The sequence below is a fragment of the Budorcas taxicolor genome, chromosome 13 (assembly GCF_023091745.1).
Source record: "Budorcas taxicolor isolate Tak-1 chromosome 13, Takin1.1, whole genome shotgun sequence".
NCBI lineage: Eukaryota > Metazoa > Chordata > Mammalia > Artiodactyla > Bovidae > Budorcas > Budorcas taxicolor.
In genome coordinates this window covers 24,628,807-24,647,376 of record NC_068922.1, presented here as the reverse complement: position 1 = coordinate 24,647,376, position 18,570 = coordinate 24,628,807, and positions in this window count along the sequence as shown.

Genomic DNA, 18,570 nt, shown 5'->3' with positions numbered 1-18,570 from the left:
GTTTTGCAACCCCAATCCATGGTAGGATTATTCAGATGATTCTTTTCAGCTCTAAAAAAGAATCATAGACAAAAAAATGTACCCACTTATGGGCAGTTAAGAAAACTGTGAAACAGGGTTCATTTTCCATCATAGTTTAATGTCATTTCACAGCCCTTGGCTTCCTTCATTCCTGTTTCTTCTTTGACAACTATTTTTATGTCCTCAGGAGACCCCTAATTCTAACCCGTGGAAAATTTGCTTTTGGGAAAAGCTCTTCATGGGATATTTATAATGTAGAACTTTTTTTTAGATTATGCAAAAGTTTATTACGCAGTATTAAAATTTTAAAATATCAAATATAACACATTCATGAAAGCAGTGTTATTGTTCAGTCGGTAAGTCGTGTCTGACTCTTGGCGATCCCATGGACTGCAGCACACCATGCTTCCTTGTCCTTCACCATCTCCCAGAGTTTGCTCAAGTTCATGTCCAATGAATTGGTGATGCTATCTAACCAGGACAAGAGGATGGAAGCAGTAAACTACTGATATACCACATAAATGATATTTAGGTTTTTAGGCACTCCTCAGATAATCCGACTGAGTGACTTCCCTTTCACTTTTCACTTTCATGCATTGGAGAAGGAAATGGCAACCCACTCCAGTGTTTTTGCCTGGAGAATCCCAGAGACGGGGGAGCCTGGTAGGCTGCCGTCTAGTAGGCTGCCGTCTATGGGGTCATAGAGTCGGACGCGACTGAAGTGACTTAGCAGCAGCAGATAATCTGTAAAGATTTTGAGATACAGCAACTATAAAAAGGCTCTAAACTAAAATGTAATGATAAAAAATACAAAGAACACATACAGACCCATTGCCTAGCTTTAGATATAAAATACTGCCTTTGGAGAATGTGAAATCCTCTAAGTGCTTCCAGCTTCACTGGATTAAGCTTTAATGATTCTCTTGTTTTTCTTCATAGTTTTCCAAGTGTGGATCTATCTATAGATATATAGTTTGACTTTGCTTTTTCCATTTTATAGAAATGACCTTAAATAGTGTTTGTGCTCCTATAATTTACTTTTGGGCTTCCCTGGTGACTCAGTGGCAAAGAAACCATCTTCCAGTGCAGGAGATGCAGGTTCGATCCCTGAGTCAGGAAGATCCCCTGGAGAAGGAAATGGCAATCCACTCCAGTATTCTTGTCTGGGAAACTGTATGGACAGAAGAGCCTGGTGGGCTATAGTCTACGGGGTTGCAAAAGAGTCAGACATGACTTAGTGACTAAATAACAACCATTTATTTTAGCTTAGCATTGTTTCTTGAGATTCCTATATGTATCTACACGACAAACTAATTCATTCATTTTCACCTTGTATAGTGGCCCATGACAGGAGCATATTACATTCTTCAGTTGCTGAACATTTGATTTGTTTTTAGTGAGAGGAAAATATCCTTTTTCATTTTTTTTCCACATAAATAATCAAACAATCAATTACACCGCATCACAATACATCCTTTCCTGTAGATCTGAAGGGGCAGCTTTGTTGTTTATTCATTTCCATTTCTGAGTGAGCCTTTTCTGAATTCTTGGATATGTTTGGTTTATCTATTTGTCTGTCCCTCCTGTGTTGTGCTGTCTTAATAGTTAGAGCCAAATAATAATTTAAAAAAAGCTAACGTGGGTTGATATTTATGATATGTCAGATACTGTAAATATGTAACTACTTATTACGTGGTAACTCATTTATTCCTCATTATTACCCTGTAAAGTTGAAACGCTTATCACATGGATGAGGATACTGAGGCTCAGAGAAATAAACTGTAGGTATCTAGGCAGAATTAAAACCCAAAATGTACAAGCATATTGTGTAAATCTGACTCATATTTTTTTTTACTATGTATGTGTATATATATATAGATAGATAGAGATAGAGATATCAGTTCAGTTCAGTCACTCAGTCGTGTCCGACTCTTTGCAACCCCATGAATCGCAGCACGCCAGGCCTCCCTGTCCATCACCAACTCCTGGAGTTCACCCAAACCCACGTCCATCGAGTCCGTGATGCCATCCAGCCATCTCATCCTCTGTCGTCCCCTTCTCCTCCTGCCCCCAATCCCTCCCAGCATCAAAGTCTTTTCCAATGAGTCAACTCTTCACATGAGGTGGCCAAAGTACTAGAGTTTCAGCTTTAGCATCAGTCCTTCCAAAGAACACCCAGTGCTAATCTCCTTTGGGATGCACTGGTTGGATCTCCTTGCAGTCCAAGGGACTCTCAAGAGTCTTCTCCAACACCACAGTTCAAAAGCATCAATTCTTTGGCGCTCAGTTTTCTTCACAGTCCAACTCTCACATCCATACGTGACCACAGGAAAAACCATTGCCTTGACTAGACGGACCTTTGTTGGCAAAGTAACGTCTCTGCTTTTCAATATGCTATCTAGGTTGGTTATAACTTTCCTTCCAAGGCATAAGCGTCTTTTAACTTCATGGCTGCAATCACCATCTGCAGTGATTTTGAAGCCCCCTAAAAATAAAGTCTGACACTGTTTCCACTGTTTCTCCATCTACTTCCCGTGAAGTAATGGGACCAGATGCCATGATCTTCATTTTCTGAATGTTAAGCTTTAAGTCAACTTTTTCACTCTCCTCCTTCACTTTCATCAAGAGGCTCTTTAGCTCTTCTTCACTTTCTGCCATAAGGGGGGTGTCTTCTGCATATCTGAGGTTATTGATATTTCTCCCAGATATCTTGATTCTTTCTTCTCCCGGAAAGCTTGTACTTCTTCCAGCCCAGTGTTTCTCATGGTGTACTCTGCATAGAAGTTAAATAAGCAGGGTGACAATCTACAGCTTTGATGTACTCCTTTTCCTATTTGGAACCAGTCTGTTGTTCCATGTCCAGTTCTAACTATTGCTTCCTGACCTGCATATACGTTTCTCAAGAGGCAGGTCAGGTGGTCTGGTATTCCCATCTCTTTCAGAATTTTCCACAGTTTATTGTGATCCACACAGTCAAAGGCTTTGGCATAGTCAATAAAGCACAAATAGATGTTTTTCTGGAACTCTCTTGCTTTTTCCATGATCCAGTGGATGTTGGCAATTTGATCTCTGGTTCCTCTGCCTTTTCTAAAACCAGCTTGAACATCTGGAAGTTCACGGTTCACGGATTGCTGAAGCCTGGCTTGGAGAATTTTGAGCACTACTTTACTAGCATGTGAGATGAGTGCAATTGTATGGGTTGTTTGAACATTCTTTGGCATTATCTTTCTCTGGGATTGGAATGAAAACTGACCTTTTCCAGTCCTGTGGCCACTGCTGAGTTTTCCATATTTGCTGGCATAGCGAGTGCAGCACTTTCACAGCATTATCTTCCAGGATTTGAAATAGCTCAACTGGAATTCCATCACCTCCACTAGCTTTGTTCGTAGTGATGCTTTCTAAGGCCCACTTGACTTCACATTCCAGGATGTCTGGCTCTAGATGAGTGATCACAGCATCATGATTATCTGGGTTGTGAAGATCTTTTTTGTACAGTTCTTCCGTGTATTCTTGCCACCTCTTCTTAATGTCTTCTGCTTCTGTTAGGTCCATACCATTTCTGTCCTTTATCGAGCCCATCTTTGCATGAAATGTTCCCTTGGTATCTCTAATTTTCTTGAAGAGATCTGTAGTTTTTTCCCATTCTTTTCTTTTCTTCTATTTCTTTGCATTGATCGCTGAAGAAGGTTTTCTTATCTCTTCTTTCTATTCTTTGGAACTCTGCATTCAGATGCTTTTATCTTTCCTTTTCGCTTCTCTTCTTTTCACAGCTATATCACAGCTCCCCAGACAGCCATTTTGCTTTTTGCATTTCTTTTCCATGGGGATGTCTTGATCCCTGTCTCCTGTACAGTGTCACGAACCTCTGTCCATAGTTCATCAGGCACTCTATCTCTCAGATCTAGTCCCTTAAATCTATTTCTCACTTACACTGTGTAGAGATATAGATAAAGATATATTTAATTGGTTGCTTCAGGTCTTAGTTGAAGCATGCAGGCTGAATAGTTGCAGCAGTGAGCGGGCTTAGTTGCCCCACGGCTTATGGATCTTAGTTCCCTGATCAGGCATTGAACCCTTGTCCCCTGCATTGGCAGATTCTTAACCATCGGACCATCAAAGAAGTCTCCTGACTCATGTTATCAACCACGATATTAGGCTGGGCAATGGCTTTTCTTAAGGGGTGTCTTGGGTATTCCTAGTACTTTGCTGTTCCATGCAATTTTATAAACATCTTGCTAAATTACACATAAAAGTAAAGCTATTAACGTTTTCCCTGGTTCTAACAAAAAAATCCAGGCCAGATGATTTCACTTTAAATGTTCTACCAAACATTTAAAGAAGAATTAATACCAACCCTTCTCAAACTCTTCCAAAAAAAAAACAGAAAAAGAGGGAACTTTCCCAAACTCTTCTTGCCAAAATTACCTTGATACCCAAACCAGATGAGGGCACTATAAGAAGAGAAAATTGCAGGCCAGTATCCCTGATGAAAAATCCTGATTAAATATTAGCAAATTGAATTCAGCAGTACATTAAGTATCACACACTACCACCAAGTGGGATTTATTCTAGGGAAGTAACAATGGTTCAACATCTACAAGTCAATCATTGTGATACATCATTTTAACAAAATAAAGAATAAAAATCATAAGATCATCTCAATAAGAGCAGAAAAAAAGTTTTGACAAAATTCAACATCTTTTCATGATAAACATACTCAACACACTGGGTACATAGAGAATATACTTCAAAATAATAAAGGCGATATCTGACAATCCCACAACTAAAATCATACACAACAGTGAAAAGCTGTGAGCTTCTCTTCTGAGGTCAAAAGCAAGAATGTCCACTCTCTCCACTTTTATTCAACCTAGTATTGGAAGCTGCAGCCAGAGCAATTCTGCAACAAAAATAAAAGGCATCCAAATTGGAAAGGAGAAATTATAACTGTCTCTGTTTTAGATGGTACGATATTGTGTACGCTGCTTAGTCGCTTCAGTCATGTCCAGCTCTGTGCACGTCCAAGGACTGTAGTCCACCATGTTCCTCTGTCCACGGTATTCTCCAGGCAAGAATACTGGAGTGGGTTGCTATTTCCTTCTCCAGATATTATGTATAGAAAACTCTGAAGATTCCACCAAAAAGCTGCTAGAACAAATTTGAAAATCCAGTGAAGTTGCAGTATATAAAATCAATATATAAAAAGCAGTTACTTTTCTGCATAATAAAGCTATCAGAAATAGAAAACTGTAAGACATTGATGAATGAAACTGAAGGAGACAGAAATAAATGAAAGATATTCTGTGTTCATAGATTGGAAGAATTAATATTGTTAAGACGTCCACACTCTTCAAAACTATCTACAGATTCAACACAATCTCTATCAAAATTGCAGTAGCATTTTTCACAGAAATAGAATGCTGAAGTTTGTACAGAACCACAAAAATCCATGCACAGCCAAAGCAATCTTGAGAAGGAGAACAAAGCTGGAGGCACCACACTTCTTGATTTCAAACTATATTACAAAGCCACAGTAATCAAAAGAGAATCATATCGGCATTAAAACAGACACATAGATCAATGAAACAGAATACAGAGCCCAGAAATAAAGACATGCATAGATAGTCAACTAATTCATGACAGAGGAGCCAAGAATATACAATGGTGAAAGGATAAATTCTTCAACAAATGGTAGTGGGAAAACTGGAAGAGAATGAAACTAGACCCCTATTGTACACCATACACAGGAATCAACTCAAAATGGGTTAAAGACTTGAATAAAATGCCTACAGCCATAAACCTCTTAAAAGAAAACACAGTAAGCTCTTTGACATAAGTCTTGGATTTGAAATCAAAGCAAAGGCAACAAAAGCAAAATAAAAAGGTGTGTGTGGGGGAGCACATCAAACTAAAAAAAACCCTCTGCACAACAAAGGGAATGCTATGACGCAGTCCATGGGGTCGCAAAAAGTCAGACAAGACTGAGCGACCGAACTGAACTGATGACAGTAATCATTTTTTCAATGATGACAGTAATCATTTTTTCAATATATCAAAGGCATGCTTAAACTTACACAATGAATGTTATATGTCAATTATATCTCAATATAGTGGGAAAATTATTTCATTAGTATTGCACTGAATCTAAATTTATGTGATTGAGTCTTCCTAACCATTAACATTACATTTCTGTCCATTTATTTAGGCATTAATAGTTTATTTTTAGCAGATTTTATAATATTCCAAAAATCGCACATCTTTTGTTAAACATATTCCTGCGAACCTTATCTTGTTTATGCTACTGAAGAGGGTGCCATTTTAAAGTTACATTTTCTGTTTGTTGTTGTTTAGAGGAAACACAATTGCCTTGAAACAGTTTTTGGCTTGCTTCTGGCAATGACGGAATAAAAGAGACCAGATTTACCCTTCCTCTTCAAATAGCTAGGAAAATAGACAAAATATATGAAACAATGGTTCTCAGACATTGTACAATGCACAGCACAAGAAAGTGATTGCTGAGAGATAAAAACAAATGAGGTGTGCCCAGTGAATGTCTCTGGTTACTGTCTGGGAGTTTCCAGACCACAGTGAAAGGAAAGGACACCCAAACAGAGGTCAGCTATCTCTCTGAGTGGAGGAGACAGAGTTCAAAGTTCAGGGAGGCAAAAACACAGATTTTAGGGAAACATATCACAGGAGGGTACTACACAGAGATATGGAAATGCATGGGATATTTCCTTTGATCACAACAGAATTAGAAATCAGTGGCAGAAAGCTATTTGAAAAATCTCCAAATGTTAAATAACTCATGAGTTAAAGGAGAAACAGATCCAAAGATCAAGTTGGAGAAAACTGATGTCTTGACAATATTGAATCTTCCTATTCATGAATATGAACTCTCTCCTCATTTAGTTAGATATTTGACTTCTTCCATTAAAGTTTGCAGCTTTTTTTCTCATATAGATCCTGCACATAGTCTATCAGATTTATACCTAAAGTATTTCACTTTTTTGGTATTAATGCAAAAATAGTATTATGTTCTTAATTACAAATTTGAATTGTTCAATGCTGGTATATAGGAAAGGAATTGACTTTTTAAGTATTAATTTATAATCTATAAATTTAGTATCAATTTATGAATTTATAATAATACAAATTTATATAACACAATATACTACTAATTATATCAAGATTAACACAAATAGTAATTGTATTGATTAATTCTTAACACATCAATTAATGCCTACATATTATATAATCACTATACTATCAATATATAATTATATTTGTATAATTATATTAATATTAATATGATTTGATATTAATATATTGCATCCTCCTACCTTGCTACAATTGCTTATTAGTTCCAATAACTGTAATCTCTTTGGGATTTTCTCACTCCCAAGATCTCACTAAGGGGTTTCTTTGGTAAAGAATCTGCCTGCCAATGCAGGAGACATGGGTTCGATCCCTGATCCGGGAAGATCCCACATGCTGCAGAGCAAGTAAATGTGTGCGCTACAGTTCCTGAGCCTGCACTGCAGAGCCCCAGAACTGCAACTTTTGAGGCTCGTGCACCCTAGAGCCGGTGACCCGCAACGAGAAGCCATGGCACCGCAACTAGAGTAGCCCGCTCCCCCTTGCCGCAGCTAGAGAAAAAGCTGTGCAATGAAGACCAGAATGGCCAAAACTAAAAAGATAATAAAATTATTTTTAAAAGATCTTATTAAATTTCTTGGTGTCCCCTGCTCACTGAAATGGGAGTACAAGTTTAAGGTGAAGAGCACCGGATTTCTCTTATTGATATCCTAGCAAGTTTGCTACTTTACTGACAAAATTCTTGGGTGTGGATTTTCACCTTTCATTTCAAGTCATCCCTCTCTGACAGTTAAACTGCTAGTTTTCACATCCAACCCCACTCATGTAAAGCTACAGATGGCATCTGCCAAGGTGCTGCTTGTAGTGGGGTGTCTGGACTAACTCCAAGTATGAAGATCACAGATTTCTACCATTCCCACTCAAAGTTCTAGAGGTTTTTCACGAAAAGATGCTTCATAAGCATTGTTTGTCTTGGGTCAATTTCCAGGAGCCTGATATATTTTTGAAATTTTGTCCAGTCTCTACATATTTTTAGGAGAATGAATTTAATGATTTTTTAAAATAACTTTAGATTTTTTTTCGTTATCATTCTTGTCCTGCAGTTTCACAATAACTAGTAGAAACAGTGCCAGACTTTATTTTTTGGGGCTCCAAAATCACTGCAGATGGTGACTGCAGCCACTAAATTAAAAGACACTTGCTCCTTGGAAGGAGTTATGACCAACCTAGATAGCATATTCAAAAGCAGAGACATTACTTTGCCAACAAAGGTCCGTCTAGTCAAGGCTATGGTTTTTCCAGTGGTCATGTATGGATGTGAAAGTTGGACTGTGAAGAAAACTGAGCACCAAAAAATTGATGCTTTTGAACTGTGGTGTTGGAGAAGACTCTTGAGAGTCCCTTGGACTGCAAGGAGATCCAACCAGTCCATCCTAAAGGAGATTAGTACTGGGTGTTCATTGGAAGGACTGATGCTAAAGCTGAAACTCCAGTACTTTGGCCACCTCATGTGAAGAGTTGACTCATTGGAAAAGACTCTGATGCTGGGAGGGATTGGGGACAGGAAGAGAAGGGGACGACAGAGGATGAGATGGCTGGATGGCATCACCGACTCGATGGACATGAGTTTGGGTGAACTCCGAGAGTTGGTGATGGACAGGGAGGCCTGGTGTGCTGCAGTTCATGAGGTTGCAAAGAGTTGGACACGACTGAGTGACTGAACTGAATTGAACTGCATTTTATTTTTTTATTTTTATTTTTATTTTATTTTTATTTTTTTTTAATTTTAAAATCTTTAATTCTTACATGTGTTCCCAAACATGAACCCCCCTCCCACCTCCCTCCCCATAACATCTCTGTGGGTCATCCCCATGCACCAGCCCCAAGCATGCTGTATGAACTGCATTTTATTTTTACTTTTTCCTACTTTGGAATTTTTGTCTTGTGAATCTGAGAATTATTGTGTTCTATTATTTCTGGAAAATTCCCAGCCATTATTGTACCTTTTCCTTTTGGTTTGAGATTTAATTGTTTTGGGCATCTTGATTGAGATGTAATTCACTATCTTCTCAAATTTTCTTCTACCCTGATTTTCTATTATTTCCAAGACTAGAAGTTGACAAATAACGATCCATGCACCAAACAAAGTATGCTGTCTTTTTGTAAGTAAAGTTTTATTGGAAAACATCCAGCCTCATTTGTTTACATGATTATGTACAGCGGCTCTGCACTACAATGGCAGAGTTGAGTATTTCTTGGAGTATTTTTCAGAGCATCATTTTGCATGACAGTGACAGGGTTGATAGAGCCCTTCTGGCCCATGAACCCTAAAATATTTGCTATCTGATATTTTTACAGGAACAAGTTGCCCCCTCCTGTCCTAGACCTCCCAGTCTGACATGTGTCCTACCCTCCCCCGCTACATGTTCTTCATCTTTAAGCTCTCATTCCTACCTCCTCTTTGCCTGTGTGGCATTCTTAATTATTAACCTATCTTCTGATTTACACATTCTTTCTCCAATTAGCCTAATCTTATGTTTAAAGCAATTCCTAAGTTCAATTATCATGTTTCTCATTTCCAGAATGCTAATTTCTTTTCAAATTCCATAACTTTATGATGGGCCTCCTTGGTGGCTCAGCTGATAAAGAATCTGCCTGCAATGCAGGAGACCCAGGTTCAATCCCTGGATCAGGAAGATCTCCTAGAGAAGAAGATGGCTACCACTCCAGTATTCTTGACTGAAGAACCCCATGGACAGAGAAGCCTGGTGGGCTACAGTCCATGGGGTCACAAAGAGTCAGACATGACTGAGTGACTAACACACAAAACACACAACTTTATGATACTTGCTATATGCTTTTAGCTTCTTGAGTGTATTAAAGATATAAAACTTACATACTCCTGGGGTAAAAATTCTGAAATTCTTCACTTTGTTTTTTGCTAATAGTGTTCTACTCCCTTGTGTTTAGTAAATCTTTTTGTGAGCTCATGCTCCTTGGAAACCTTTTTCCTAAATGTGAGGCTTAGGTTTAAGATGCATTCTTTCAGGGATTTGCATTTCTCCTGTCAAACACCTGGGAGACTATCAACTTGATGCTGCTTTAAACTCAAATTTTGCCCTTTTTTTGGGTGGTTAAAATGGTTACCTGGTAGGACTGAGCTTAATGCATTTTAAAAACAGATATTTTCTTTCTCCTGCTCCTCACAGAGTGAAGGCTGAGGCAAGCAATTTTCTCTATTAACTGTCTATGAGATGTGGGATTTTTAAATACAATCCCCTTTCTTGCTTTTTATCTACGTCTCCAATCTATTTGCACAATCTGCCCGGGTCCCTTCTTTCTTTTTTAAATCTATTTATATACTTGTTTCTGGCTTCGTTGGGTCTTTGTTGCTGTGTGGGCTTTCCTCAGGTTGTGGCAGGAAGGGGCTACTCTCTCATTGGAGTGTGTGGGCTTCTCATTGTGGTGGCTTCTCTTGTTGTGGGGCTTGGGCTCTACAGCACAGGCTCAATAGTTGTGGCCCATGGGCTTAGTCACTCTTTAGCATGTGGGATCTTCCTGGATCAGGGATGGAACCTGTGTCTCCTGTATTGCCAGGCAGATTCTCTACCACTGAGCCACCAACCTTTGTGTATAACTACTAAAACTCAGGTGCCAGGTCACAAAGAATTGGCAAACAACCCAGAATAAATTTCTGTACTTCCGTGGAACTGTACTTTCACATGATATGTGGCCTTTGCAGGTAATCTTTCACTTTCATAACAGCTCAGGTGTACATGAAAATTAAATGTTTTATTTCACCCAGGATTTTAGACATGCTATGTCAGTAAGCATTGCACTTACAGTTTAGTGCACTGTATTGCTTAAATGAAAAAAAAAATTAGCCATTTTAATGTTAATTCCTAATTCTAAAGAAAAAGATTATATCTTAATATTGGCATCTGTGTGGAACTGGAGGAGATACACTGAGGAAGGGTTCTTATCTGGATGTAGAAGATTCTCTACTTTATCAATCAGAAATCTTCATTAATTTGTCTTGGTAAACCTTTCTTGTGACCTAGTCTGGGTAGGCCTATATGAAAATTGCAGTAGAGCATTCAAGAATAAGAAGTGATAGCTCTGTATTGTACAAGTAATTACATCACTACGAGTGTTATAAATGCTTACTGCTCTCAGTGCTTCACGTACTTTATCACGTGCAACTTCATTAACAGATATATGAAGTATGTACTTTAGTGATTATGCTTATTTTTAACTGAGGAAAGTAGGGTACAAAGAAGTTGGATAATTAGGTAAGGCAAATTGCTAGTAAGTAATAAAACCAGAATTCAAACCCTTGCAGACCGACTACAGAGACTATGTCATTAACTACTATACAACACTATATGATATGGTACTGTGTGATACCAGACCACACTATGCTATACGATACCATTCTGCGCTATCAGATGTAAGATATGTAGAGTTTAACAGGAAGGTAATAGATACTACAAGTAGAAAGAATAAAGACTACAGAGATTATGTGCCAAATGTCACCATAACAGCATAGATTAGAGGATCACTGTCATTCAGTTCAGTCGCTCAGTCGTGTCCGACTCTTTGTGACCCCATGAATCGCAGCATGCCAGGCCTCCCTGTCCATCACCAACTCCCGGAGTTCACTTAGACTCACGTCCATTGAGTCAGTGATGCCATCCAGCCATCTCATCCTCTGTCGTCCCCTTCTCCTCCTGCCCCCAATCCCTCCCAGCATCAAAGTCTTTTCCAATGAGTCAGCTCTTCACATGAGGATCACTATAGGGTGTGGTAAAATGATCAGGGAAGCTTCAGGGAAGACTTGGACCAACCTTGACTGTGCATGCTGAGATACAAAAATGATGGTATCAAATGGTGCCCTTATAATAAATTGTTAACCCCATGTTAATGGCATGCTAAGAAATAAACAGAGCACACTGGAAAATTTAAACCTTTAGTATCTCTCAAGAATCAAGAAAGCCTATGTGTTTCTTTTCTCCATGCAACCAGTATGGAGAAGGCAATGGCACCCCACTCCAGTACTCTTGCCTGGAAAATCCCATGGATGGAGGAGCCTGGTGGGCTACAGTCCACGGGGTCGCTAAGAGTCAGACATGACCGAGCGACTTCACTTTCACTTTTCAGTTTCATGCATTGGAGAAGGAAATGGCAACCCACTCCAGTGTTCTTGCCTGGAGAATCCCAGGGACGAGGGAGCCTGGTGGGCTGTCGTCTACGGGGTCGCAGAGTCGGACACGACTGAAGCAACTTAGCAGCAGCATGCAACCGGTAAGAAAGCCCTTCCCAGAATACTGTGCAGTTACGTTGTGGCCTTAGGACATGGTTGGATGGCATCACCAACTCAATGGACATGAGTTTGAGCAAGCTCTGGGAATTGGTGTTGGACAGGGAAGCCTGGGGGGCTCCAGTCCATGGGGTCGCAAAGAGTCGGGCACAACTGAGAGACTGAACTGAACTAGGACAAGATTCTGGTCTAAAGAATGTGAGTGGAAATCATGTTGCTGTTTCCAGGCCTGGCCCTAAACCATCCAAACAACTTTGAAGGTGTTTCCCTCCCTCTAAGACTAGGAAAGCTATAAGGTGGAAGAAACTATTTAGAGGAGTAATCTCAGAGGAACTATGACATGCACAATAAATAAATCTTGTTTTAAACTACTGAGATTTTGAGTCTGCTTGTAATAGCAGAGAGTTTTAATCACCCTAACGAAACTAATATGGATGCAGACAAACAAAATCATTGCATACTCCTTTAAAAAAAATATTTATTTACTTATTTGGCTGCGCCAGGTCTTGGTTGTGGCACACAGGATCTTTAATCTTCATTGCAGCATGTGGGATCTTTCAGTTTCAGCGGGGAAACTGTTAGTTGCTGCCTGTGGGATCTACTTCCCCAACCAAGGGTGGAACCCAGGTCCGCTGCACTGGGAGTGCAGAGTCTTAGCCACTGCACCACCAGGGAAGTCCCTTCACAGTCTTTTCTTAAAAAAATTTTAATTGGAGGCTAATTATTTACAATACTGTAGTGGTTTTTGCCATACATTGACATGAATCTGCCATGGGTGTACATGTGTTCCCCATCCTGAACCCCTCCTCCCACCTCCCTCCCCATCCCATCCCTCTGGGTCATCCCAGTGCACCAGCCCTGAGCACCCTGTTTCATGCATCAAACCTTGACTGGCAATCTGTTTCACATATGATAGTATACATGTTTCAATGCTATTCTCTTAAATCATCCCACCCTCGCCTTCTCCCAGAGTCTGAAAGACTGTTCTTTACATCTGTGTCTCTTTTGCTATTTCGCATACAGAGTTATCGTTACCATCTTTCTAAATTCCATATACATGCGTTAGTATACTGTATTGGTGTTTTTCTTTCTGACTTACTTCACTCTGTATAATAGGCTCCAGTTTCATCCACCTCATTAGAACTGATTCAAATGCATTCTTTTTAACGGCCGAGTAATATTCCATTGTGTATATGTACCACAGCTTTCTTATCCATTCGTCTGCTGATGGACATCTAGGTTGCTTCCATGTCCTGGCTATTATAAACAGTGCTGTGATGAACACTGGGGTACACGTGTCTTTCAGTTCTGGTTTCCTCAGTGTGTATGCCCAGCAGTGGGATTGCTGGGTCATATGGAAGTTCTATTTCCAGTTTTTTAAGGAATCTCCACACTGTTCTCCATAGTGGCTGTACTAGTTTGCGTTCCCACCAACAGTGTAAGAGGGTTCCCTTTTCTCCACACCCTCTCCAGCATTTATTGTTTGTACACTTTTGGATTGCAGCCATTCTGACTGGCGTGAAGTGGTACCTCATTGTGGTTTTGATTTGCATTTCTCGGATAATGAGTGATGTTGAGCATCTTTTCATGTGTTTGTTAGCCATCTCTATGTCTTCTTTGGAGAAATGTCTGTTTAGTTCTTTGGCCCATTTTTTGATTGGGTCATTTATTTTTCTGAAATTGAGCTGCAGGAGCTGCTTGTATATTTTTGAGATTAATTCTTTGTCAGTTGCTTTGTTTGTTATTATGTTCTCCCATTCACAGTCTTTTAAAGGAAATGTCTTGGGGGATACAGAAAATCTCTTTGCAGTCCTCAAAATTTCCTTTTGCTTAGTTATTTCCTATCTTTTACATTCTGAGTTCTAGGCATTTTCAAGAAAGAGAAGGTCACTTGTATGATAACCAAAAAAACAATACTATTATAATAACCAATACTTACTGAAAATTTGTATTAATTTTTGTCTTATGTATTTTATGTGTCTTATTGTGTTTAGTTTTTAGAAAAATTTGAGTATGAGTATTACTTGTTAGCAGCAGTTAAATGTGATTTTAACACTACTTAAAAAAAATTCTTAGTGCTCAGAATGATTTTTGAACTCCTAGAAAAAACAAAAAGTAACTTTTACGTATGTCAAGATATAACTTGGTCATATTTCATCAGCACTGATTTTCCTAAAGTTTTGACAATCTTTCCTGAAACACTAAAAAATACTTTTCCACCAAACTTGAGATTTCTAACTGAAGCTCAAGAGTTAGATGCCATATTGATCTAATATACCATTAAGTGGCCAAATGGTACAATTAATCATGACCACATGGGATTATGGGAAATTCTCTCTCCTTTCTCATTTCTTCACATAGCAGACTAATGGTAGAGGAGCTATCATTTCAGTCTTTTGTTTCCAACAAGCAAATGCATGTAAACAAGCAATTATTTCTGTAGCATGCATTCTCCTACACTGTTTAAAGCAATGATTTGTTTATTTCACACTGTAAACTCTACTTTCTGCATATAAAACAAATTACTTTTTGCATGAATATGAGAACACATTGTTTCTCTAAGTTAGCTAGTAAAAAAAAATCTCTCTCCCACTATCACAAATTAAATAGGGTTATTAAATTCCATTACCTTAAGTGCATGCAAGTGCCCCTGGCTTAAGAGAAACATTTCTGCAGATGCTATTTATCCAAAATCAAAACTGTCTTTTCTGGGTAGCTATGAGAGAAAGATTCATGATCTTACATGAGGCAAAAAGAAAACAAAAAACAAATAAAGCTCAATTTATGTAAAAATGATGTCATTAAGCTCTGCTGAATGTCTTGGTATCTCACCTACTGCTTCTCAAGAAAATATAACCAATGACATTTTACACACATTAATGTTCCCATTCTATGATTCAGTAGCAGTATGTTGAACGCTTTCAGTGACACATCCCATGGTTAATGACATTATCTTGGGTACCAACTCTGCTGCTAAGTCACTTCAGTCGTGTCCAACTCTGTGCGACCCCATAGACGGCAGCCTACCAGGCTCCCCCGTCCCTGGGATTCTCCAGGCAAGAACACTGGAGTGGGTTGCCATTTCCTTCTCCAATGCATGAAAGTGAAAAGTGAAAGTGAAGTTGCTCAGTCGTGTCCGACTCTTCCTGACCCCATGGAGCAGCCTACCAAGCTCCTCCACCCACGGGATTTTCCAGGCAAGAGTACTGGAGTGGGGTGCCATTGCCTTCTCCTACCGACTCTGAGTTTCACTATGAATGCATCAATTTGTCCTTCACTTTCAGATGTTCATCTTTAGTTTCTTCCTCCATCTCCATCTCCTTCCCTTTAAGGCAGACCCTGGCCATGACTTACAGCCAAATTTCCCTTCTCTCTCTACATTCCAGTACTAGCTTCCCTTTCTTTGCCTCACATATAAAATTCACTGTGTTTTCATCCAATCTCCATAACTCCTGATTCACCCGAAACCTGGCCCCCCCAAACAGCAGGACATTTCTGAGTCCTATATTTCTGAGATGATAACTGAAGGCTATCTCCACACCATAGAGTCCCTCAAGTTTGTAGATGGTACAGAGCTTTCAGTCAGATGTGATCAATTCTCATTTTTTGTTGCAGTACAGTATTCGTGTTCTGTAGTATCCAATGGAATGAGCAGACACTAAAGCACTGTTCCTAGGGGAGAAAAGAGGGTACAGCTCAGGAGAGCCTCTGATCACATTTTCTGTGAAACGATTAATACATAACCTTTATTAATGTGTTTTGGTCTGACATCTTATGTAACATATATGGTTGATTCAATAATATGACTCACACTCACGCCTGAACAAAGTTTACTGAGCACATACTTTGCAGTAGGGCGCATCACAGCCTTACGGTACTGGATCACTGAGGAGACCATCTGCTCTTTGCTTGGGGGCGATTTTAAATGGTGACATCATCAACACACAGAGCAAAAATGGGACACTAAAATAAACCGTGAAAATGACACTTGTTTACAGTATGAGCCAAACGGGGAGGCAGAGGGTGGCCTTGTCCAACTTCAGCTAGCAAAATGCCTATGTTTTCAGCAACTTGTCCCTGAATGACTGTGAAAACACTTACGTATTGATTTATTAAATTTTAGTGAGCAGGCGAATTTACAAATATGGGCTCTGTGAATGATGAAAACTGCATTTCAATCATAAAAAAAAATGTTACGGACTAAGATCGAACCCATATCTCTTTATGTCTTCTGCAATGGCAGGTGGGTTCTTTACCACTAGTACCATCTGGGAAGCCCAGACTAAGATGCTATCAGTGGCCAAAAAAGGTTCCAGTTTTTAAAGGCACATTTTCTACTGACTGACACATGTGGAAATTGGTGTCAACTTAATCCAGCTGAAGTTCAATTTTTTTGATAAAACTGTATTTTTAAAAAGTCTTCCATTCTCTTGCCTCTACTGGGTACTCCTAAGTTACAGTTCATCGTAATGGGTGTTTCAATCCTCTGAATGTTCCGACTTTCTAAAAAATCCCAAGCCTGCATGGTTTCGGCAACTAAACAGAGTTCAGTATTGTCTTTAGGGAAACCCCTCACTCAAAGGCAAGGGGAGAACTCTCCCCACTCATCCCAAAGAAAGAGACTACTGTCTCACCACCAAACCGCTCAGTTTTCTACTGCTAAGAATTCCTGTCTTGCTGTGCTCCTTTCTGCTAGTTTTATGCAAAATGCACTGAGCTTTTTTTTTTTTTTTTTTTTTTTTTAGCAGGATCAAGGAAGTCACAGGGCTGGTGTCTGTGGCAGGGATGGGTTTAGGGAAGGCTGCCTTGGAAGACTTCTGGAAGGATGAACTGGGGTTTCTATTTCTTTTTTTTTTTAATTAAAAAAATTTTTTTTTTGCCACACTTTATGGCATGTGGGATCTTAATTTCCCCACCAGGGATTGAACCTGTGCCTCTTGCATTTGAAGGGTGGAGTCTCAACCACTGGACCACCAAGGAAGTCCCTGACCTGAGGTTCCAAAAAGTGAGATTTGACAGGAAGCCAAGATCTTGGGTTTATCTGGCTTGGTTTTCTCTTTAAGGTTCACCCTGCAACATGTTTCAATGGGAGTTTAAAACCATGTTTCAAAATCCTTTCTGATGTGAATCCTGAAATATTCTCAGAATGTAAACATGATCCTTTGCCCAAGGACTCACCACCTGTCTGCACAAACACCTTAGGTCTGCTTTAGATCACAAAATGGAAATAAAGCTTCAAGGTGAATGGAGAAAGTAGCATGGAAACATACACATAGCCAGTATAGCCAGTGGGAATTTGCTGTATGACTCAGGGAGCTCAAACCAGTGCTCTGGAACAACGTAGAGGGGTGCGATGGAGCGGAAGGTGGGCAGGAGGTTCAAGAGGGAGGGGACATATGTATACCTATGACTGATTCATGTCAATGTATGGCAGAAACCAACACAATATTGGAAAGCAATTTTCCTTCAATTAAAATTAAATTTTTTTCAAAGTCTTATTCAGATTGCCTTTAGGTTTTTTAGTTAAATGTAGAAATGTTTCTTCCTTTTTCTCTTTACTTAGTTTTGGTCAAAGAAAATGTCGGTATCGATTCTAAATGTAAAATCATGCCATTGGATTCCTGGGGGGGGGAAAAAACCCCACATGAAACGTATACTCAGACGCTATGGGCAAAAGCCTGGTTCAGAAAAGCCTTTGTTCTGTGGTGGAGGCTGCCACAGTTCTTCCATTGCATCAAGTTTTACTTATACATTTTAATGAATAAAAGCATGAAGACTGACAATCCACCAGAATCGTCAAACAGCAATTACCAAGGAACAGAACAGCTTCAGTGAGAGGTGAAGAAGGACAAACAGTGAACTCAAATGAGTTTAAATTTTTTTTAGGGAGAGCACTGAGTTGACCGTTTCATTTCCCCTGTAACTGGTTTCTTTTGCTTCAAGAGAAACCCACAACTTGTTGGAATCTGATTCCTGCAATGTCATTAATAACATAGAGGCAACAGTACTGCCAGCAGTCTGTTTATAAGCATGTTAGGGGGTCGTGAGTATGCTTCCTTGAAGACAACAGAAGAAAATAAGAGAATACCTCTCCTATGTCTGGAGGTCCCTTATGCAACACGACACTGAGG